The following is a 26051-nucleotide window of genomic DNA, read 5'->3' on the forward strand; positions in this document are numbered from 1 at the left end:
TTCCCTCATATGCATCTTTCCCAGTCAACCTCCAAATACATCACCGTCTACCAGTATATTCAACCTACACATTGCATTTGTGACCACACTTGAATTGCATTATTTGTGATCTCATCCATCTCTGACCCTTTTATTCTCCTAAGTTCTCTTAGCCTAGGTGCAGGCTCTATTTGCCTCTTTCTATAATTTATTTCTAATCTACCTATGTTAGACTCTTGTCAAAATTAAGGGTGACACCTGGGGCATCTGAGTGGCTCAGTTGGTTAAGTGTCTGCCTTAGGTTCAGGTCACGATCCCAGGGTCCTGGGATCGAGCCCTACGTCGAGCCTACTTCTCCTTCTCCTCCCTGCTCATGTTCACTCTCACTATCTTTGTCTCTCTCTCTCAGATAAATAAAATCTTTAAAAAAAATAAGAGTGACACCTTTGTCTAGCCTAGTCTTGAATTTTAGGCCTTTTAAAACAAGTGATGACTGACTCATTTCACTTAGCATAATACACTCTAGCTCTATCCACATCATTGCAAATGGCAATATTTCATTTTTTGATGGCTGAGTAATATTCCATTGTGTGTGTGTGTGTGTGTGTGTACCACATCTTCTTTATCCATTCATCGGTCAATAGACATTTGGGCTCTTTCCATACTTTGGCTATAGTAAGTCAGTCAGAGAAAGACAAATACTATATGATTTCACTCATATGTGGAATTTAAAAAACAAAACAGACGAACATAGGGGAAGGAAGAAAAAAAGGAGAGGGAGGCAAACCACAAGAGACTATTAACTATAGAGAACAAACTGAGAGTCACTGAGGGGAGGTAGGCAGGGGATGGGCGAAATGGGTGATGAGTATAAAGAAGGGTATTTGTTGTGATGAGCACTGGGTATTATTTGTAAGTGATGAATCACTAAATCCTACTCTTGGAAACAATATTACATTATATGTTAACTAACTGGGAATTTAAATAAAAATTTGAAACAAAAAAAGGTAAAAAAGAATAATAATGATGCAAACAATAACCTGGAAATCAAATTGTTATCCTGCTTCCCCTATAACCTCCATTGAAAACAATTATACAGAATACTCTGGCTGTGGGCCAGCCTGGATCTGACTGGGACATGGACATTTATGGCCATCTTAGCTTCCTGGGAAAAGGCAATGTGAACCTGGATTTCTTTATTGGGCATGAAGTAATAGGAAAAGCAACATGTACCATGAAGTGGCCAACCCACTATGGTGTAGTTGAAGACTGTCACTTGATGGAAAGGTATATGGAGCAAGTGTTCTTTAAATACTTAAAGGAGAATTTGAAGGTCTTTCTTCAAGAATTTGAAGGTCTGCTTTCTTCTGATTAAACTTCCACTAAATGCTCCAGAGAACAGAATATATTGCTGAAATAACATTTGAGCCCTTCAAAACTCCAGGCTTGTACATAGCCATGCAGGCTGCTCTTGCATTGGCAGCATACCAAACACCAAAACAAGTAAGAAAATTGAGAGTGACTGGTGTGGTACCAGATAGTGAAGATGGTGTCACTCCTGTCCTTCCTGCAGCTGAAGGACATGTGGTCGGCAGCTGGGGCAAGCGCATTCCAATCACAGGGCGAGCTATAACATATTTCATTCAGCAACTGCTGAGAGGCTGTGAAGTAGGAATTCCTCCAGAGCAATCCCTGGAAACAGCTATGGAAGTAAAGAAGTGCTGTAGTTACATCTGCCCTGATTTAGGAAAAGAATTTAACAAGTATGACACAGGAGAGCCAAGTGGATTAAACAGTCTCCTGGAATCAAGGCAATCTCAAAGAAAGAATTTTCCATTGACGTTGGTATGACAGATCCTTGGGACCTGAGATCTTTTTCATCCAGAATTTGCTAACCCAGACTTCATACAACCTACCCAAGAAGTAGTAAATGAAGTAATTCAAAATTATCTGATTGGTGTCAGGGTTCTCCTACAAGAATACTGATTATCACTGAACTGGATGTGCAGGGACTTTGAGTGCACTTTTCTATTTTGAAAGAAAAAGGTGACCAAGTAAAAGATAAATTTCAAAAAGTAACCTCATATACAATGAGGACAATGTATTTAATGCCACTCAACTGTACACTTAAAAATAGTTAAAATGGTAAATTTTATGCTATGTTTATGTTTCCACAATCAAAGAAATAAATTTAAGAGAAAATTTTCAGGTAGCCTCATGACACTTGCTGTTACTCATTTATGGGGATTTCAGTATAATTAGGACAAGGGATTTCAGTAATTAAGAATTGCTACCATCCTCATCCAAAGGAAAATTGGCTTTTGTTGCAAGTACTTTTAGAACTAAGAAGCTAGTGTATCAGATTAAGTCTAATTACTTGCATTCTTTTCCTTGCCAAAAGATTTTAAGACAAGACTGTTGGACCAGTTTAAAAAAAAAAAAAGGCGATACAACATTCAGGTACGATCTACTATCACACCAGTTTCAGCCTCTGCTTGAGACTTCCCGGTTCACATGTGTAAGCAGGTCCCACCAACCCACCAGGTGCGAGGCAGACACGGGGAGGTCCTGCGTGTGCACAGTTGTCTGCTTCTAAGAGAGATGTTCTGACCTCTCTTACAACTGCTCCTATGACAGAAATGACTGGCAATGCTGAGGCTGAATCAAACCTCCATTAGCTGATTTGGGATTGGTTTTAATGGACCTCCTCCCTCTTTTTTTCTTTTTTTTCTTTTTTTGGCAATGACTGGCAATGCTGAGGCTGAATCAAACCTCCATTAGCTGATTTGGGATTGGTTTTAATGGACCTCCTCCCTCTTTTTTTCTTTTCTTTTTTTTTTTTTTTTTTTCCAATAACCTGGAAATCAAATTGTTATCAATTCTCTAGAGTATATACATAGGAGTGGAATTGCTAGCTCATACAGTAACTATTTAACCACCTGAGGAATTGCCAATCTGATTTCCCAAGTGGCTGCACCATTTTACAATCCTAGCAGCAATATATGAGGGTTCCAATTTCTCCAAATCCTCACTAACACTTTTATTGTCATCTTTTATTATAACCATCCATCCTAGTGGGTGTGAAGTGGTATCTCACTGTGGTTTTGATTTGCATTTCCCTAATGACTAATAATGTTGAGCATCTTTTCATGTGTTTATTGGTCATTTGTATATCTATCTTCTTTGGAGAAATGTCTATTTGAATCCTTTGCCCATTTTTAATTGGGTTATTCGTCTTTTTGTTACTGAGTGTAAGAGCTCTTTACATATTCTGGATGCAAGTCCCTTATTAAATATATGATTTGTGAATATTTTATCCCATTCTTTGGATTGTCTTTTTACTTCCTTGATAACATTCTTAAAAGCACAAAGTTTTTTTTTTTTAATTTTGATTATAAATTGTTTTTTTAAAAAGCCTTTAGAGATCTGGATCCAGAATAATGTTTTTGTAACATGTAATGAATAGTTTCATAAAACTTTATAGCAGGTAGTAAAGTATTACAGGAGAGTATTATAAGAAGAAGTTGAGAACCTAAATGACAATTAATTAAAAGGAAAAATATTTTCATGGGCAGGAAATTAATTAACATAGTTACTGTAGAAGAATAAAGGCTCTGTAATAAGTTTTGCCTTCTTTTCAAATGTGTAAATGCACATAAAGCAGTTGCAAGAAGTTTTTTACAAACACAAGCCAGAATGAAGGGGGGGAAATCGAAGGGGGAGACAAACCATGAGAGACTATGGACTCTGAGAAACAAACTGAGGGTTCTAGAAGGGAGGGGGGCGGGGGGATGGGTTAGCCTGGTGATTGGTATTAAAGAGGGCACGTTCTGCATGGAGCACTGGGTGTTATACGCAAACAATGAGTCATGGAACACTACATCAAAAACTAATGATGTAATGTATGGTGATTAACATAACATAATAATTAAAAAAAAAAAAACACACAAGCCAGAAAAAAATCTTTGTTTGCCTCAAAACCTAAGTGTTATTGAAGGGAAAACAGAGTTGATAACTCAGGTTAATGGATTGGTGTCTATAAATGACAAATGGCTATACTAAAGAAATTATTAACCTAATATTCTGAACCATGGCTACTGATATTTTAATCATAAAAGTTGCTCTTGTAATAAACCGTTCTGGTTAATTTCTCCCTTCTCTTTGGAATCTTTGGTAGTTAAAAAAAAAGCCTAAATTCAATACATGTCTGAAACTTTTCCAAGAGTTCATGCAGAGCATACAAAGTTAACAGCTTATAAATTATCCTTACCTCTAGAAAGAAAACAGACTCAAGAAACTGAGAACCTCTATGGTGGTCACCCCTGTTAAAATACTTCTTCAATATCCTTTGAGCTATTCATCTCCTTTTTTTGAGCTATAACTGACATATGACATTCTATTAGTTTCTGGTGTACAACATAATGATTTGTTATTTGTATATATTGTGAAATTATCACCACAATAAGTCTAGTTAACATCTGTCACCACACATAATTAAAAACTTTTTTCTTGTGATGAGAACATTTAAGATCTACTCTCAATGACTTTCAAATATACAATATAGTTATTATAGTCACCATGCTGAACATAATACCCCTATGACTTATTTATCTTATAACTGGAAACTTGTACCTTTTGACCACCGTCACCCATTTCACCCAACCTCCACTCCCTGCCTCTGGCAACCACTAATCTGTTCTCTGTGAATCTATGAGCTCTGTTCTGGGATTTTTTTAGATTCCAAATATAAGTGAGATAATACAAGTATATGTTTTCTCTGTCTGACCTATTTCATTTAGCATAATGCTCTCAGAGCCCATTCATGTTGCTGCAAATGGCAAGATTCCATTCTTTTTTTAGGACTGAATAATGTTTCATTTTGTGTATGTATACCACATCTTCTTTATCCATTCATCCATAGATGGACACTTAGGTTGCTTCTATGTCTTGATTATTGTCAATAATGCCACAATGAACATGGGGGTGCTTTCATTTGAATCCGTGTTTTCATTTTTTTCAGATAAATATCTAAAAGTGGAATTGCCGGATCATATGGTATTTGACTTTTAATTTCTTGAGGAATCTCCATACTATTTTCCATGGTGGTTATACCAATATACATTCCCACCAACAGTGCACAAGGATTGCCTTTCTCCACATCCTCACCAACACCTGTCATTGTCTTTTTGATAATAGCCTTTCTAACAGGTGTGAGGTAATATCTCATTGTGGCCCTAATTTGCATTTCACTGATAATTAGTGATGTTGAGCACCTTTTCATGTACCAGTTGGCCATATGTGTGTCTTCTTTGAAAAAATGTGTATCCATATCCTCTGCCCATATTTTAATCACACTGGTTGTTTTTTGGTTTTTGCTATTGGTTTGTATGAGTTCTTTATATATTTTGGATATTAAGCCCTTATCAGATATATGATTTGAAAATATTTTCTCCCATTTGGTAGGTTGTCTTTTCATTTTGTTGTTGGTTTTCTCTGCTATGCAGGACCTCTCTGCTCTTTAGTGGTAATATTAAACACCAAGATGACACAAGTTACGGGCAAATATTTTTTATAATAATACTGTATCATCTGTATGATATCATTTGTATAATAATAAAGTATCACTTGTATCATGCCATTGTTGCAATAATATGAAATTTACCTTTCCTGAGAAAGATTCATTCAGATTTTGGTGTACATTAGTTCTCAAAACAATTTATTTCTATTTTTTTCTGAATAAAAATGCTGAAACATTAAATGAATCTAAATGTTAAGAACTTCATGTGAAGGGCACCTGGATGGCTCAGATGGTTAAGCGTCTGCCTTCGGCTCAGGTCATGATCCCAGGGTCCTGGGATCGAGTCCCACATCGGGCTCCCTGCTCCTTGGGAGCCTGCTTCTCTCTCTCTCTCTGTCTCTCATGAATAAATAAATAAAATCTTAAAAAAAAAAAAACTTCATGTGAAGTCTCATGTTAAGCCTCAGCTCTAATAAACTAGAGCCACATCTCACACAATTTGTACACCCTCCATTCTCTAGTTGCTTTTGAAAAGAATGGAAGTGCTTCTGAGTAACACCCTTTAGTGAGTGAGTTTTGATACTCTCATTGAGTCTCACCTTCCTACCCAGTGTCCCGATTCCATCAAGTCAACCATAGTTTATGTCGGCAGTCTATGCCCAGAAATTTATAGGGCAATAAAAATCCTTACAATGGCGGGGCGCCTGGGTGGCTCAGTCGTTAAGCATCTGCCTTTGGCTCAGGTCATGATCCCAGGGTCCTGGGATCGAGCCCTGCGTCTGGCTCCCTGCTCCGCGGGAAGCCCGCTTCTCCCTCTCCCACTCCCCCTGCTTGTGTTCCCTCTCTTGCTGTGTCTCTCTCTGTCAAATAAATAAATAAAATCTTTAAAAAAAAAAAATCCCTACAATGGCATGTCATCCTTCCATTTTAGAACAAAACCTCCTCCACCATCATTAATGTATAGAGTTGAGATATGTTCATGTTAATTTGTTTGTTTATAAGTTCTGGAAAGAATAAGGAAGCTGATAGATGATAAGGCAAATCAGTGATCTGTTTCTATCCATCCATCAAGCATTTATTAATTATGTACTGTGTGTCCAGCATATAATCCTAAAACATGATTATTGTTCTCATGGAGGTTGTAACACAGTTGGGAAGGCAAGATAGACCCACAAAAACTTTTAGGCAGGAAGAAGCAGGCATCAGGAAGGACATGGTATGGTGTTTTCTTGCTTAACATATTGTGTGGTACACCCATGTTTTGGCTAACCTTGTTTGCTCCTGATATTGGCTACATTGATTCCAGGTCCTTCCTGATCCTAACTTTCAGGTAACTGAGGAGAAAACTTTTGTCCCTATTACTTCCAAAGCACAATATTCCACTACTAGGTGCTCTGAAAATCTGATAGGTCATTACTCTATCTACCTACTTTATGCTAGAATGGAACATAGTCCTGCCTTGTGACCTCAGTTTTATGCAGGTTTCACCCTGGCTCTGGCTTAAGATCCAGATAGGGGTCCAAGGGGGTTAAGCTAGAGACCAGTCTGAGAAAATTACCCATGATGTACTCAAATCACCTCTTACCACTGATGATGACCTATAGTCCTTATGCACTGTATTAGGAGGTTATTATAAGGGGGTTATTATAAGGAATTGGCTTATGGTTATGGAGGCCGAGAAATCTCACAATCTGCAGAGACCCAGGAAAGCCAATGGTATAAATTCCAATTCAAGGGCAGGAGAAGACCAATGTCCCAGTTCAGCAAGCAGGCGGAAAGATAAAAGGAGGATTTCCTCCTTCCTCCAACTCCATATTTAGGCCCTCAACTGATTGGATGATGATGTCCACCCACATTGGAGAGGGCAGTCTACCTTTCTGAGTACACCAATTTAAATACTAATCTTATTCAGAACTCTCTCACAGATGCAACCAGAAACAATGTTTAATTGGGTCACCCTGTGGTGCAGTCGAACTGACACATAAAATTAACCATCACACACATAAAATTAACCATCACATGTACCCTACTCTTCCTTCTTTCATAATGATTTCTCCCCAGTCTTTGATGCAAATGACCCTACATGAGCTGAGCCCATGATCTTTCCTCCAAACACATCCATTTTGACTGATAACTGAGATGTTTACACTAGAATCCCCACTACAGTATTTTTTTTTTAGTTTAGGACCTGCCACAGTCAGACTTCTTCCATCCATCCAACCTTACTCCCTTTTGCTATCTGTAGTGGGTTGATAGTGTCTCCTCCAAAAGATATGTCTAAGTCCTAACCCCTATGATTATGATCTTTTTTTGGAAATAACATCTTTACAAATGTAATTAAGGATCTTTGGGTAAGATTACTCTGGATTTAGGGTGAGTCCTAAATCCAATGATTGGTGTCCTTGTGGAGAAAGGAGAGGGAAATTTAACACATGGAGACGCAGGGGAGAAGACATGTGAAGACAGAAGCAGAAACTGGAGTAGTGCATCTATGAGCCAAAGAACACCAAAGATTGCTGACAAACACCTAGAAGCTAGGAGAGGGGCATGGAATGGTTTCTCCCTCAAGGCCTCCAGAAGGGACCAACTCTGCCAACACCTTGATTTCAGACTTCTACCCTCCATAACTGTGAGAGAATATGTTTCTATTGTTTTAAAGCACCAAATTTGTGGTAGTTTGTTACAGCAACCCTAGGGAATGAATATTCTAGCTAATAGTCTCCTCATTGTCCCTGAAATATATCATCCTCTTTCCTATCTCCATACCTTTGCTTAATTATTTTCCCACCCCAAAATGCCATATCCTTCACCTTTTCATTTATCCTTCCCAGGCTTCAGAGCCTTTCTCAATCTTACCTAGTCCAAGCAACTTTCTCCAGCTGTTCCTACCCACTTACATTCTTAACTGTCTATGGTGATATATACTATATTCTATCTTCCCCTACAAGTTAAGGTTCTGTGACTTGTTTTCCTAAAGAAAGAGAAATTTCCATGAGTACAGATTCCTATGCTGCACCCATATAACCTTCAACTAGTAAGCACTTGACAAAGACATATTCAGTTACTCTGTATCAGTGTATAACCCAAGAGAATGGGGTTCACAGCTACAGCACCACTAATATAAAAAGCAAAATCTCAGTGATCTTACCGAAGACTCACTCCCAGGCTGAATCTATTGTAGCCCAATTCAAATAGAATGAATGAGACTCCAGGTCATTCCCCTGAGGTGCTACTCAAGGCTGAAATTCCACTCCAAAAGCTGTTACTGTCACCCTATCATTGTTTTGTGAAATAAAAAGGGGAACTACGGAGGTTCCCACAGCAAGACTTTATAATTCCTATAGCATCACAGTAATTAGTGACACTGAAGATTATTGGTGCGTTTAGGTTGCAGAAGGCAGAGGCTGCTGAAGCTTGGTATTAAACAAGTGGAAAATAAAATGAATGAACCAGACCTCAAGAAAAACCTTCAACTCCATCTTCATGATCAAAGCATGAATGAAACATCTTCTCTGAGTAGAATGGTCTTGAATGGATATTTGCAAATCATTACATTTCTTCCTTCTTTAGTCCCAACCCATTTAGACAAATTTATCATCACCATACCTTCTCACCTTTGCATTTTCAGGACTCCCAAGTAGGAACCCATGACCTTCCCTATAAAATGCAGGGAACCTCAGGTCTTCAAGTGCAAAGCTAACCTTGCTCCAGGAAAGGACTTAGAAAGGAGTTATGGACCAGCTGTCAGAGATGCCATTAGGACAAGATGCACAGCAGATGTTTCTCCCCCGGCCTGTCCTGTTAATACAATATGAGCTGTAATGTGACTAAGTGGGTGGGATTGGGAGGACACCATAGAGGACACATTATTGAGACATAAAATCTTCATGGAAGTTTCCCTCTCTGAGTCAGCCTTAGGCCAGGACATTGCCTGCCTCCTGTGATAAAGTGGAATCCAAGTGGTCCATAAAATCTTCCAAGATCCTGCAAACCAAGCAGTCCTTGCCTCCCTCAAATTATCCGAGAATCCAAAGTGGTGTTGCTGGGTGATACAACTCTTTCACTTACCACCAAAACTAGCTAAGCAAGGATTTCACATCCAAGCTCCACAAGTCCTGCAGAGAAGACTCCACAATCCATCTGCCCCCCCCTACTGGCCTCCCCACCACCCGCTGCAGCCCCTGGAGCTGCAGAACTGCCACAGTGATCTCAAATGATTAACCCAGGTGCCAGTGTTTCTGCAAAGTGCAAGTGTTCCTTCTGTATTTTATGCTTAGTCAGGATGAGTTCCCAGGAAAATTGAGTCTCAAGACACTCTCATGTTCTCTCTCTCTCTACCTCCATCTCCTTCCCTCTCCCCTTCATGCTTTCTATCACTCTCACTCTCATTCTCTCTCTCACTCTCTCTCACACACACACACACACACACACACACACATATTTGAAAGGCGAGGTTTGGCTCATTATTTCCTTTTCCATAATTCACATTCCATCAACAGGTTACCAAGCATCAAAAAACTTTCCTAAGACACTGGAAAAAAGCACTGGCCTCTTTCCACGCAGATGTGTGTAACATGCAGGGCCCTCTTGCTGGGTCTGTGGGTACACTACACACATGCACAGAGCTGGCAGGATGGCTGGACTAACACAAATGCCACCAACTACCACCTTGTTGGGTCTTCCAGGTCTTCGTAGAAAATTCTCTCTCAGAGACCTACAGCATTTTCCTGAAATCCGGTCTCTACTGTTAACATTCCAGGGTCTGCAAATAATTTTTGTACATTCCAGAATAGTGGTTCTCATCCTGGGATACACATTAAAATCACCTGGGAAATTTTATTAAAAAGGTGATGCCTGCCCACCCTAGAGATTCTGGTTTAATTGGCCAGGGACACAATCTCAGATCAGGGGATTAAATGTTCCCAGGTGACTATGATGTATGACCCAGGTCAAGAGAACCTGGGGAAAGGAGCAGGTCAGTCCCAGCCTCATTTTACAAATGGCCCACAGCCTTTATGTAAATTCATATTTGCAAATAAATTTGAGAGGCACATGAAATGCTAATTACTCTCACCATAAGTATCTTAACCCTGCTTCTACCCACCCATTACAACTATTTACTTTTCAATTATGGTCAAAAACAAATATAAAAAATATTTTTGTAAACAACATTGTTTCTCCTTTCATTTACTGTCTCAGTAGGAAGATGTTAACTGTTAGCATTGCATTAGATACTAAAGAGAAAAAAATATACCATTAAGGGACATCAGAATGTGTTCCTCATATAATCTCATCCCTCATTCACTCATTGTTATTCAAATTCAAATTCAAAGCAGGAGAGTCATAGCTTTCCTATTTTGTGCAACTGTAGGCTATTTTAATTAGAAGCAAGCACAGTTAATTATCTGAAAGGTCTTCCATTATTAGAAGCAAATAGTTTCTCCTAAAAATGCTAATAAATAACACCGCTACATGACATATGGTCATAAGCCTGCTCCAAGTGAGGACAAGGCCAGTTTATCAGATTTTCCTCTGCCTCATAAAGTTCTCTGCTCTTTCAGAGCCTGCAATTTAATTGCAGAGAGAAACTATAAACGACCCTGCAGAGTGCATGAGGAAGAATTAGCCATCATCTTTATTTATGAGTATCCTAAACAAAGAAGCTAGTAAATATGGTTACAGTCAATGTCTCCCAGGCCACACCAACTGGAGGGTAAAAATAGGGTCACCATATGTTATAAACAGGATTTGTGGGCTTTGTTCTCCAACAACTCTGCCAAAACTCTGGTCCCCTCTTAGATAAATCTCAGAGTGCTGGGAGGCTTCAGTGGGTACAAGAACTCAAGTTTGTATTTGCCATGAATAGCTGCCTTTTTCCTCTGTCCTGCCCAAGCTCACAAACATGACAGTGCCTGTCTTGGACGACTACAGGGTTGTGAGCTACACGATCACAACCCACTCAAGATGACAGCACCTGTTCTAAGACTGCCACGGCCACGCTGTGAAGGTACAGACTTTACCCCTGGAATAGCTGCTATCACACAGGCGATCGCCTTGCCCTGGGACTTAAGCATGACTCCATGGAGGCTGGGCCAGGGAACAATATGGTTGAAAGGCATTTGCTTTATTTAAAAATCATCCCTCTTATCCCTCCCCTCTGGCTTTGGTCCATTCTCCTAGAATCAAGCATGTGTCTTTATTTTCTCTTACCACATTTTTTAGTGAAGATTCTCCAGTTTACCAATTCACCCCTCCTTACTCCTAGTCTCCATATGTATTCATTCACTGATTCATTCATTCATTCACAGCCTATGCTAGACATGGTTGAGGATTCAACAATGACCTGGACAGATACAGTCCTCTCCTCACAGACTGAGTGCTACAAGCAAGTTGTACGGTAGGGAAGCTCAGGATGCTGTGCACACACAGAGGATGGGCACTTCTTTGTATCATCAAGGAAAGATGCTCAGAGGAAAGAAATGGCCTCAAAACTCAAACTTAACAAAAGAGTAGGAACTCAGGCAGTCAGGGCAGAGCAAGAACAAGAGCACAAAGAGAGGGTTGGGGGATGGGAAGAGGAAGGGACAACTCCAGACATAAAGAACATCATATACAAAGCCCCAGAGGTTAGGTAGAACATATCAAATTCCAAAGATAATCCCAGAAGACTCACTTCCACCAAAATTTTAAATTTCTGCTCCAACAACTTGTAACCACAAGGGCTTGATCTCCTTTTTCTCTGAGAAGGTTTTAAGTAAGGACAGGCTCTTAAGTCAGATGAAAATAGAATTGCCAGATTAATAACAGAATACCTAGTTAAATTTAAATTTCAGATAAACAACAACAATTTTGGGGTGTAAATATGTCTCAAATATCACATGGGATATACTTATACTAAAAAGTATTTGCTGTTTATCTGGAATTCAAATGTAACTGCTTGTACTGTATTTTTATTTGCTAAGTCTGGCAACTGTAAATCATGAAAATGACCACATTCACTGGAAAATCAATTGGAAAAAGAAGAGATAAGATTACAAAAGCAGACATCAATGGTAAAAACATAAAAATGCAACTCACAGAGAAAAAGACTACAACAGGCCAAGCAAATTTCCTTGTCTGAATTCTAAATAACTAAAACCCATGAGAAGGCGCTACAATAGCAAGGAGAGGGTTTGCTGCCAGAAGCACTTCATAAGAGCAGGATTGCCAAGAAAGGATCCCTAAAACTGAGTCCCCAGCACCCTAGTAACCATCAGCTCAGGCAATGAACCCGATACCAACAGGAGGCCTGCAGTCATTGAAAAACAGGGCCAGCCATCCCTGGATTCCTGGTCACACACAGCCAAGTGGTGACTGCCTCAGGGTTCTTGAGAGTTCTGACGGGTGGAAACACAACTAAATGCATGTGCATTTGTCTTCTGATGTCTCATTATAATGTAGTCCAGTGCCCATATTTCAGATCCAGTCTCAATATGTAGGCCTTACCTCTGTCTCAGCAGGAAATGGTTGAGAATCAGCATGTCCTCGGGGAGATGAAAAGTTTACAGCAGCAGAAAACAAGCAAACAAAACAAATGGGGACTAGGGAGGGGAAAGGTTTTCTGCTTTCTTAGTCCTGATCTAAAGAACAGTAGTGTTTGATGAATAAATTAAATAGGAAGGAGGGGAGTCATAAATAAAAATTTCTGGGTCTTTAATGGCTCTGTAGGACTGGCTTTAAGGCTGTGTGTGTGTGTGTGTGTGTGTGAGAGAGAGAGAGAGAGAAAAAGAGTTCAAGAGATTAGTATAATGGACACAAAAGAATGGAAACAAAATATTCTTATTCTGTTGCAATATCCATAAAATTGTTGACCTGAAGTGGAAATGTACTAAATTTGAGGACAGACAGCAAAATCAATAAATTTCATAAAACTGTAGTGAACACCAGGTGTTGAAAGTCTTACCAAAGCAGATATCTGCTTCCATCTCTAAGAGACAAGAGAAATATACTCTCTCTGTCTCTCTCTGTCTCTGTCTCTGTCTCTCTCTCTCTCTCTATATATATATATATATGATAAAAGACACAAAAACAAGAAGCATTAGAAGTTACAAAGTGCAAATGCACAGCCCCTGTTTTCAAATCAAGATGCACCTTCATGGTCTATTATCCATTTATTCCTCACCTCCAGTCTTCTGCTCCATGCCCCTAAAATTCCACAAGGACCTGTAGGTCTCAGTTCTCCACATTCAATCCTAATCTGAAATTATGGTTTGGAGTCCAGCTTTGATAGTTCAAATGCCTAAAGGCCTCTCTTCTAATTCCTCACTGCCTTCAATCCATCCTCTCCCCCAATAAACCTAAGTATACTCATCCCCAGCCTTCAGATGGAGACAGCCTCTTCTTTCCAAAAGCAAACAGAGCAGTAGGGTGAGTCATGCAAGCTGATCTTCCCATCCAGTTCTTTATATCACATTAAAATAAAAAACAGGTTTTGCTCATAAGTTTCATATTCATAAACTTGAATATATATTATAATTATTTACATTTAAAAAGTTGGATTTTTTCTGGAGATATTCACAAAATATAATTAATAAAAAGGAATGTTAAGCTTTGCTTTTATGCAATAGTGTAAATTAGAGGTGGGCCATGTTAAAAATTATCTCAGATGGACCTTCTAATGAACAAAATTTGCTGCTATGTCTTTAAATAAAATCATCTAATGCAAAGTAAACATAGCCTGAAAATAGGTAGTTATTCCCTATCCTTTTCTGCTTTTTTTTTTTAAGAAATAGTTTTCTTATTTCAAAAACATTAACAAAAGTTTGGGAAAACAAAAGCACAAAGAAGAATATTTAAATCACATATAATTCTACCCCTTAGAAGTAACCACCATTAAATAATATGCTGGTATTTAGCCTCCTAGTCTTTGTTTTTTATTTACATGATGTTACTATAAAATGAGATCATCCTGTGTTTATTGTTTAGTAACAACTTTACCAATAAACATATATACAGGCAACATGTTTACATCATTAAAGATATTTCTAAAACACATAGGTAATTTTTAAGCACTGTAAATATTTCATTGCTTAACTTAAGTAGAGATGCATTAAATTTGACAAGTGAAAACACTTGTTATTTTGTGATGTGCCTTAATTTATTTAACCAATCCTCTTCAGTTATTGAGAATTCAGCTGCTTCCCTCCCACATTAGTTCTCTCTCGCTTGCTCATGCTCTCACTCTCTCACTCTTTCCCCTCCCCTATCAGCAGTAATAAATGTAACATCCCTGTAGCTAAACTTTTTGCACATCTAACTATTTCCTTGACATAAATTCCTAGAAATGTAATTGATGGATCAAAGGGAATTTACTATGATTTCTGAGCCAAATGTTTGTTTTTCTCCTGTTACTTCCTAGGATTAAGCAAGAGCCCCACATGGGTCTTTTCAATGATGCATGCAGTTTACATGCATGTCTCTTCCTGTATGATTCATTTACAATTTCTAATTCCATCCTACCAAGTGACAGATGTTCAGCACATGTGTATTTAATTATTTTTTAAAAATAAGAGTCATTGAAATTGTCTTATGCTGACAGCTCCAGCCATTTCTAGTTCATTAAACTATATCATAAAATTAAATCAATTCATAGAAGCAACTTTATATTGTAAAGCCAAGGAGCTAATTCTGTCCAAAGTAATATGGAGAACTGTATTATTCTTAATTCTAAAGTCAATGAACTGCAGGCACACACAACAACATGAGTGAATCTTATAGGCTTTATGTTGAGCAGAAGCTGAACAAAAAAGAGTACATATTTACGATTCCATTTTTGCAAAGTTCAAGAATAAGCAGAACTAATAGAGAGGGATAAAAGTCAAAATAATGTTTACTTCTCAGGAAGGTAAATAGGAAGGATGATATTGACTGGGAAGCAGCCCAAGGGGAGCCATCTTGAGTGTTGGAGATATTTTATCTATTGGTGTGGATGATGGTTACACAGGTATACATAAAACACTATTAAAATTTACATGGGGTGCCTGGGTGGCTCAGTCAGTTAAGCGTCGGACTCTTGATTTCAGCTCAGGTCATGATCTCAAGGTTGTGAGATCAGGCCCTGCATCAGGCTCCATACTGGGTGTGGAGTCTGTTTGAGATTCTCTCTCTCTCCCTCTGCCCCTCCCCCCACACGAGTTCTCTCTCAAATAATCTTCAAAAAAAAAATTTAATTAAAAAACTATTAGAATTTACATATAAAAATTGAACAATACACTTAAAATTTGTGAACTTTCATTTCATATACTTTACTGTTATATGTTATACCTCAATTTTTTTAAAACTTAAAAAAATCTAAGTTCTAAATCAATGATTTACATATTACAGATTACGTTTCCTAGGGTTGATATGAAAAAAATACCACAAAGAGAGTGCCTTAAAATCACAGAAATTTATTATCTCGCAGTTCTCGGGGCTGCAAGTCTGAAATCAAAGTGTCAGCAGGGCCATGCTCCCTGTAAAATCTGGAGGGTAATCCTTTCCTCGCCTAGTCCTAGCCTCTGGCAGTTTACCAGCAATCTTTGGCGTTCCCTGGCTGATAGATGTATCACTCTGATCCTCTGTCTTCACATGGCCATGTGCTTATAAGAACACCAGTCATGTTGAACTAAAGGCCCACCCTATTCCTGTATGACCTAATCTTATCTAATTATATCTGCAGTGGCCCTATTTTCAAACAAACTCACATTCTCAGGTACTGGGGGGCTAGGACTTCAACATATATTTTGGGAGGATGCAATTCAACCCATAAAATTTCACAATATTCTTTTTAAATTGTCTTTCAAAAACTTAAGTTCTGCACCAGGAACCAAAATGAAGAAAATGGTATCTGGCAGGGTTTATATGAGAGTTGGCGGTGAACAGACTGCATTTGCAAGGAGATTCCTCAGGAAAGCCTCAGTTAGGACTACAGATTTGTTCTTAGTTTCCAGAGTATATATCAGAGGGAGGAAGTATAATTACTTGTAAATACTTACCCAAGGGGAATTTGAAGATATCAAGAGAGAGCTCACATAAGTACTAACGCAGTGTATGTAGTACTTTTGACATTTTAAGATATGTTATGCTCATTGTTTTCCTGCATCAGCCAGCTGGCTGCCCCAAAGGAAGTTTTTGTGGGACAGAAAACAGAATCGAACAAAGCAAAATCCATAAATGAGCCTCTCTGGATTTTGTGTTCTAGAGTGAGGAGAAGATTAGATGTGCAGACATAACATTTGGACAAAAATTTGGAGGCGAATCTCACCCCTGCCCCTTAGATGTGAGAAGGATTCTTTCAGCCTTGGGATATAAGAAAAAGAGAAAGGGGGCCTACTTTCTGATTCCTAGGAGAGCCAATGGGATTGGGAGTGTGGTTGTCAGATGCCAGAGAAGGAATACTACAGCAGAAAAGACCATGGACAGCCTCACAGATATTTCTCTGCCCTAGGTGAGGTATAGCATCAGCAGAGAGAGCTTCAGGGTCCTGGGGCCATGTGGAAAGTCAAAGGTCACCTCACTAGAGACCTACAAAAGCCAAGGACCACATGGGCCCCTTACCCAACACACAGAAAAAAAAAAGTGATTCATTAAATTGATAATGAAATCCAAAATAGTTTATCCCCATTTAGAAGACATTTAACATAAATAAATGCACAAATCAGAAAAATATATCCCTTGTCAGATCACACACTGCGATTTTTGGTTCAGATATCATGGTCACCTAAAAAATCCAGCAAAAGGGGAAAATATTAAATGGTTCTAAATTCACCAAGAGGGACAGGAACTAAAATTGGATTTAAGCTGAAACCTGGAACCAGTGATTTGGCTTTTATTAACTGCTCAGTTCAGATCTAAAGAAGAAGAAACAAGAAGTATTTGACATGCTGTCCAGCATATAAGAGTGCAAAGGGAACTCAGACCAACAATGATTGGTTAAGTCTTGTCCACAAAAATCAATATGGAAGAAGAAAGCAACAGATGGGAAGCAAGGAGAGATGCTGTGAGAAGCATTTCAATGAGTAGCAGGGCATGTCTTGCTACTTCTCTCAAATCCATCTGCCAACATTAACCATGCATGGTTCCTCAGCTGTAAAAAAATGCATTCCACTAACAGAATGACTTTTAGAAGAATGTTGATTGAAAGTAGGCATATTTATACATACCTATACAAGATTATGCTGTCTTTAGCAGACAGAACTGGTCTGTATCCATTTGGTTTGTTCATTATTAAGTAGTTCTACCTACCCATTGTAGCACCACTGAATATTTCTGCCTTCCACCTGACCTCGTAGATGACTATGACTCCTGAACCAAAATTTGGAAAATCTGATCTGACAAAGAAGCTTTTTTCTGATTTGTGACTTTAATATATATGTTATATATATTATAATTTATAGGAATAATATATATATTCCTACAAATGAGGAACAATTATGTCAGATTTGGCTAGAAATTTAATGAATGATTTTTTGAAAAGAATAAAATTACATGAAATTGAGTCTCGGCTAGAAAACCCAGGACATATGGTCATCATACGAGGAAAACTGAGCTTTGTAGAGGAGGGAGCAGCCGTCATCTGGAAACTGTCCCTTACTTCTGGCAGCACAGGAATTTGCCTCAGGAAAATTGATCACCCTGTGAGCACAGGGCCCAGCTCAGCATCCTGAGCCAAGGAAGACCTAACTATATCATCTGGTGATGATAATGAGAAAAGAAGGATTCCACAGGCTGAAGCAGAGCATTTACTGGGATCCGGTTCCCTTCGACTGCATTCAGATAGCCCCAGATCTGCTGTCAGCAGCTCCCTATGTGCTTCTTTCCACCCCTAAGTATACTCGTGTTGTTCTATGGAAGTCTGAGGTTTCTTTCCAACAGACCTAACCACGAGACGGCCTTTTCTGCGTGTTTGCCAATTCTGTTAGTTACATCTTGTCCCTTGCTTCTCAAATTAATTCATCAGCAAATGAACATTTTGGCCAGAGCAAAAAAGAGTAAATATTTCCATTTCTAAAATAGTAGAAATCATCACAGAAAATAAACATTATTTCCATTCATTGATTACCCTCCACCATGTACCTATGCATTTGACTTTTATTTTATTTTTTTTTATTATTTAAATTCAATTAGCCAACATATAGTATTTGACTTTTAAAATAAATAAGCTGATTTCTTGGTTGAGGATAACAGTATAACACTTCATAAATCATGAAAAAATAATGGAAATTTATCATTTTGGTGCTATCCAGGAGACCTGACAACATCTAATAAAATAGCCTCTTGTATGGATGAGGAACTTGAGTCACAAAGAGCTTAAGGCAGCAGGTCTCAAACTTGAACGTACATGAGAATCACAGACATGTTGACATCAGGGCCTATTGACAAACGAAACTCGACTCCAGTGTCAAGACTGTTTCAGAGGGTCTGGATGGAACGGCCAGGAATCTGCTTGCAGGAGAGTATTACCTACATATCTAACAGCCACCCCACATGATTCTGATGCACGTAGTATCTAGAATGCACTACGAAAATATATTGAAATCATCCCCAGGGTCACACAGAAATGGCAGAGTCTCAGCTTAGACTTTGAGGACTATGCTGAGAGGCAAGGAAGGTGTCATGGCCCTTGGGACTGATGCTCCCTCCTCTGCCCTGTTTTTCACTGTCAGACTGCCCTCACATTTGCATGAAGCCATCTAGGCTAATGATTATATTGGGATTAAAATCTGAATGGCACATTGCAAAATATTCCTCACCATTACATACCTCACCATTATTAGATCCCCATAATAAACATTAGGTACCTTTATTACCTTCATTTCACAAAAGATTAAAATGAGGCTCAAAATAGTTAATTAGTCCAAAATCACACAGCAAGAGAGTACTACGGCCATACACAAACCCACATTTTAGGCATATAACCCTACTGCTTCCCTGAAGGGGCCAAATGCAATGGATCAGGTTTTCCTACTTGAAATTTTGCCACCATCAAGTTCATCCAATTCCTTTCCTCGTCCTTCCATCAGTCAGTGAGTGGTATTTATTTGGCACCCACTGTGTGCAGAAGGCCAGATACAGGAACTAAAACAAAGGTCCACAATTGTTTTTACAGGAGTTCAGGATACTCTTGGGCCTTAGCATACTTTTCATTTGTATCACTTTGCTTTTTCACTTCTTCAGGAGCACATCTGGACTTCTGAATAGTGTTAACAGTGGGTTACAATAAAACATTTTCCAAATTGCTTCCTGATTTGTATTCAGTTTTTAAAGCCCAACATGGTTTGGGATGCTATCTAACTCATTCTAAAAGCAGAACCAGGGATTCTCTTGAAAATAGAACTTTCACTTATAATCGAAACCCCATTGCAAAATTCAAAGCCTTTTCAACTGAGTATTGAATGACCTCAAACTAGAAAAAAAATATTGCATACCCTGGGGCACAAACACCCTCTCCAGAGCCCATCCTGCTACCATCGCACACCATCCCAGTACCACCCTTGTCTAGTCAGTATAAAAGAATTGGTGGGAGGGAGTAGGGATTTTCCAAAAGTCTGTGGAGAGTGTTTTGGCTTTTCCCACCCCTCCATGACCGGGAGGGGCAGTATGGCTAAAAGAGAATGTCTTGTAATATGAAGATTTACCCCAGCAGTCCTCACACTGTGGACACCAGGCTGTCTCCCAAACACTATCAGGGGGTTCACAAGGTCAAAACTCATTTCATAAAAATCCTAAGACATTAGTTGCCTTCTGACTGTTGGTATTTCCACTGATGATGCAAAAGTGAAAGAGTAAAAGTAAAAGAGATTAAAACCACTAGACCCTTCACACAAATCAAGATAGTGACACCAAACTTACTAGTAGTGGTGTATTCTTTACCTCCATACACTCACAGGAAGAAAGGGAAAAAAGGGTTCACATAAGACTGTCCTTGATGAAGGAGTAAAAATTATTAATTTTACTACATCTTGTTGCTTGACTACATGTCTTTTTAATATTCTACAAGAAAATGAATAGAAATACAGTTAAGCACTTTAGCTGCCCCATACTCAAGTATGTTATCTTCAGGAAAAATACTTGTGTGATTGACTTGTGAGCTGAATTAGCTGCTTTTTCATGGAATACTGTATTAGTTTCCTATTGCTGCTATAACAAAATATCACAAACTTGGTGTCTTAAAACAACACAAATTTAATATCTTATATTTCCGGAGGACAGTAGTATGACACAGATCACCCTGGGCTAAAATTAAGATGTTAGCAGTAAGTTCTTTCTGGAAGCTCTAAGGAAAAGAAATCCTTTTTTTTTTTTCCTTTTCCAGCTTCTAGAATCCATCTGCATTCTTTGGTTTGTAGCTTTTCCCTCTATTTTCAAAACTAGAAGGATAGCATCTTCAAATCTCCTGCCTCTTTCTGTTACTTAAAGGAACTTTGTGATTACACTGGGCCCACCCTGATAATTCAGGATAATATCCCTATCTTAAAATCCTTAATCACATCTTCAATGTCTCTTTTGCCATGTAAAGTAGTAGAGTCACAGGTTCCAGGGATTAGGACATCTGGAGGGGGGGGCATTATACTACTTCCTACTGACACCATTTTTACTTAAAAGAATGAATAGCAAAAAATTTAAAAATAAAAATAAAAGAATGAATAACAGACAAACTATGATTATTCAGACTTGGGTATTTGGCAGGTATTTTCTTTTCTTTTTTTTTTTTTAAGATTTTATTTATTTGACAGAGAGAGACACAGCGAGAGAGGGAACACAAGCAGGGGGAGTGGGAGAGGGAGAAGCAGGCTTCCCACGGAGCAGAGAGCCCGATGCGGGGCTCGATCCCAGGACCCTGGGATCATGACCTGAGCCGAAGGCAGACGCCTAACGACTGAGCCACCCAGGCGCCCCTTGGCAGGTATTTTCTTAAAATCAACAAAGTCAGGGCACCTGGGTGGCTCAGTCGTTAAGTGGCTGCCTTCGGCTCAGGTCATAATCCCAGGGTCCTGGGATCGAGCCCCACATCCGGCTCCCTGCTCAGTGGGAAGCCTGCTTCTCCCTCTCCCACTCCTGCTTGTGTTCCCTCTGTTGCTGTCTCTCTCTGTCAAAAAATAAATAAAAATCTTTTTAAAAACGTCAATAAAGTAAGCCCACCACTTCTAGGAAAATAGCTCATAGTATTTGTTACCAAAGATAAAATACAAGTAAAAATTAGAATGTTGGAAGACTTGTGTCTACTACAATGAACTTAACAGTTTCTCAATATTTAAGGACTTTTCTAATAAAATTGGTGGTGTAATTTTTTTTTTCACATTGAATAATGAAACATGTCCATCTTTAGAAGATCTGATTAGCTAAGTGAACCAATATTTTTCCCAAGACCACTGCATGCTATTACAAAATCACTCATAGGTAAATAACTATTCAATGTACAAGAAGTATAATTGGATTTTAATGCAAAGAGTATGAAAAGTTTGCTGGGGTTTTTTTTAAGATTTTATTTATTTGAGAGAGAGAGAGAGCATGGGCAAGGGGAAAGGCAGAGGGAGAGGGAGAAGCAGGCTCCCCGCTGAGCAAGGAGCCCGATGGGAGACTTGATCCCAGGACCCTGGGATCATGACCTGAGCTGAAGGCAGACGCTTAACTGACTGAGCCACCCAGACACCCTAAAAAGTTTGTTGATATGATTTTAAATTCCACATTACAACCAACCTTTAAGAAACTACCACTTTCAAATTTTAGTGTAGTATTAAGGACTACTCACAATTACCTGAAGAGACCATTAAAATACATCTCCTTTTCCCACTGTGTATCTACATTATGCCAGATTTTCTTTGTATGTCTCAATTTAAAAAAAAAAAATCACAACAAATTAAATACAGAATAAGATTTTAGAAACCAGTTATCATCTATTAAGCTAGGCGTTAAAGATATTTCCAAAAATAAAAAATAAGGCTACTCTTCTTACTGACATTTGTTTGGGAAAATAGTTATTTTTCATTAAAAATAATTGATTAAATTGACGTGTAATGGGTTTGTTATTGTTATTTTTTTTAGAGATTTTATACCTACCAGAACGGAAACAGAAATGAAAAGATGATAGAGTAGAATAGAGAAACAGTGAACCCTAATCATGATTTTAAGTAACCCTGAGAAATGAAATTTGAACAATCTTCTCAATGGCCTGTCCCCAGTGAGAGGGAATCTGAGCACAAAGCCAACTGAAGGGGATTGAAGAGGTGTAGACAGGACACTGTGCAATAGGTGTCCCCCTACCAGTCCCTGGGAGAACCCAGTCAGGTTTCCCATGAGGACACCAGTCCTTGCGACACCTGCCACAGAGAAGGCATCAGCATTTATTCAGAGTTAGCTAGAAAGGTAAGGACAATCAACACAATGTGACATCTGTTCCTTTCCTTCTCTTTTACCAGGGCCCCGATCCCTGATAAAAGGGTGGGAGAAATAAGGACTCCAATATTGTGAGGCATGGGAGTATTCTCATTCAAGCAGATGAGTCTTTGAAGCCACTTCGGTTAATTTTTCTTACTAATAGTGTCCACAGCTCCTGGGATTTCTCAAGAGTTACACAGAAAGAGACTTCTCAAGTGATAATCATTTAGTAGTGTCTCCCTGGAGCATCCTATTGAAAAGGATTCTGAAGCCACACCTCGGCTTTGTTTGAAAAAGTCTGGTAATTCATTAGTAATGGTCATAGGAGAGGAGAGTGGTAGGATTTATCCTTCATATTTCTTACCCTGATCTAATCCTTTGACCTTAGCCCCAGATGCTGCTCTTGAGGGAAGCTAAACCACTTGTAAACCCTCCAACTGAAAACTTTGACCCTTCATCCTTGCCCCACTTCCTGACCAATTCAGCTTCTGGTCCAAATTTCTCACTTGGTGATAATATTTAACTCCTAGTGACCCAGAGATATTGTACCATCCAACAAGCACTACTGGTTCCAAATTCAAGGGCAACAATTGCCCCTTTACAGTTGTGCTTTAGGCTAATTCTTCAGCATGTTCTGAATACCCAGACCCAAAAAGGAGATGGCAGAGGTGGACTTAATTTCCCCAGAGCAGTGCTATACAAACATTTCCACCCCTAGTGACCAAGGAGCATTAATTTTTTACCTCCAAGGCTCTGATCATATCACCACCAGCAGTATCATAGTTAATATTTGTGGGTTTACTATGTGTCAGATATTAAGCTAAGCACCTTTAATGTTCACCTTTAATGCCACATTTTATAGAAGAGGAAACTGAAGGGTAAAGAGGTTAAGTAACTTGTCTAGGTTTTGTTTGTTTCTTTTTTAAGATTTTATTTATTTATTTATTTGAGAGAGAGAAAGGATGAGTGAAGGGAGGGAGAGAGCGGAAGGGAGGGGCAGAGGGGGAAGGAGAGGGACTAGCCCACTCCAGGCTGAATACAGAGGCCCAGGCGGGGCTCCAGCTCACGACCCTGAGATCCTGACCCTGAGATCATGGCTTGAGCTGAAATCAGGACCTGGATGCTCAACCGACTGAGCCACCCAGGCACCCCAGTAACTCGCCAAGGCTTAACGAGGTTTTAAGTGGTTCACCTGAGCTCAGAGATTGCACTCTAAATATTACATTTTATTGCTTACATCTTGAAAATAACAGCCAGGCACAATAGTGTCCTATGTTTTTAAATCATACAGATTACATTATCTACTCTACAATAAATCTGGGTGTTTTAATATGAAACTTATATTATTTCCCAAACATCTTAGTAATGTTGATACTCCCATCAGGACATGACATATTTATCCTGAGGCTCAATATTCCTCCTGAGGTGCCGGTACAGTGTGAGAGAAAGAGCACCAGGGCATTTGATTTTGCTCTACCTATATCTGATGATAAAGTGTGTGAACTCAGAAAGATGATGTTATCCTCCACGCATCCAACCTACATATGAGACTATGAACAATGGGGTGGAGGGCTCAAAAAAGAAAAAGGGGCTAGGATACTCTAGGTAAAAAGAAATAGAAAAAAAATTTTTTTTCATTTGAATACTAGATATGCAGATTTTTTTAAAGATATATTTATTTTGAGAAAGAGAGAGCAGGGGAGGGTCAGAGGGAGAGGGAGAGAGAATCCTCAAACAACTCCTTGCTGAGTGTGGAGCCTGATGTGGGGCTCAATCCCAGGATGCTGAGATCATGACCTGAGCCAAAATCAAGAGTCAGCAGCTTAACCGACTGAGCCATCCAGGCACCCCTAAATAATAGATATGCAGGTGGACAGTATTTGAAAATTACTCCACTTTTCTTAGAGGGAAAAAAGAGGAAATAGTCATCCTTAGTAATAAAAAGCCCATTAAGTCAGTTCTATAAAAATGGTCATGAAAGTAAATAAGGTTTTACGCTCCAGGCTCTACTTCTTATTCCTTAGTCCAAGAACCCAGAGCCTTTGTCCTGTCATCTATCCTAACATCAGTGACACATGTTTCACATCTAAGTACTTGGAGGTAAAAGTTTTACCTCATCTCAATCCTCATACGCCCAAACTTATAAGGTTAATAGCAACAAAGCATTGTGTAGTGAGTTACACATAATTATAAGCATAAAATAACACACAGTGTATGTCAGCAATATATCCTATACTGAGGCCAAATTTCCTAAAGGTCAGTTCTCTAGGGATAGAATTATACCGTATCTATCACATAATGCAACATTGCATACTTACAGTTATGTGTCATCCCTTAAGGCATGTGATGTTAATCTTCAGTATTTGATGAGTAACTTTCTGAAATGTATATAATTAATCCTCAACATATTATGTGTTAGAAACTTGGCCAATATAAACCTAAAACCTTTACTCAGCTTTAGCCAGTGACATTCTATAGACAAAAATAATCAAATAAACTAACAAACCAGAATAGCAGTTGTTTTTCTTTTTCTATATTCGGGAGTGCAGGAATGTTGTCCCATGAACAGAGGTGGTATTTTGACTGTCGTACCAGCAGCATATTGTCTTGCATATTCTTCTCCTCTATGCAAGTTGTGAGCCAATGTCAAACTTAAGTAAACCTGAGGCCTGAAGCAGGAGGCCAAGCTTGCTTAAGTAGGAGGAAAGAAAAATAACATGTGTGATCCCTGCTCCCAGCCCTTGACCAGCTGCAGAGTCCAGGCCCGAACACCATCACAAGGAGAGCTGGCTATCAGCTCTGCCAAGTCGCTGGTGCCATTTTCAATAATGGCCAAGGGCAGGCCTGCCGCTAGGGAAAGCAAAAGAGGAACAGGGAGCAACAAATTCAATGCTGACCACCATGTTGTTCCTAGGCAGAAATGTGAAGAAGAAAAGTAGGTCTTCAGGTCACACCTCCTCTCCTCCCATCCCTTCATTAGCTCACTTTGCACTGCTGGGGAGCAAGTACATATGTCACTTTGTCAACAGATGCCTGAGTAGCTGACATCTGCCTTCACAGCAGTGTATTCATTTGCTAGATCTGTCACAACAAAATAGTACAAACTAAGCAATTTAAACAACAGAAATTTATTCTCCCACAGTTCTGGAGGCTAGAAATC

General features: G+C 39.0%; 1 pseudogene; it reads left to right on the forward strand.

Moving 5' to 3' along the window:
* The first annotated feature begins 1113 nt into the window (after positions 1-1113).
* LOC118546210 (actin-related protein 3-like) lies at positions 1114-1969 on the forward strand (annotated as a pseudogene).
* Positions 1970-26051: the final 24082 nt, after the last annotated feature.

This window comes from Halichoerus grypus, chromosome 1 (genome assembly GCF_964656455.1).
Source record: "Halichoerus grypus chromosome 1, mHalGry1.hap1.1, whole genome shotgun sequence".
NCBI classification, from domain to species: Eukaryota; Metazoa; Chordata; class Mammalia; order Carnivora; family Phocidae; genus Halichoerus; species Halichoerus grypus.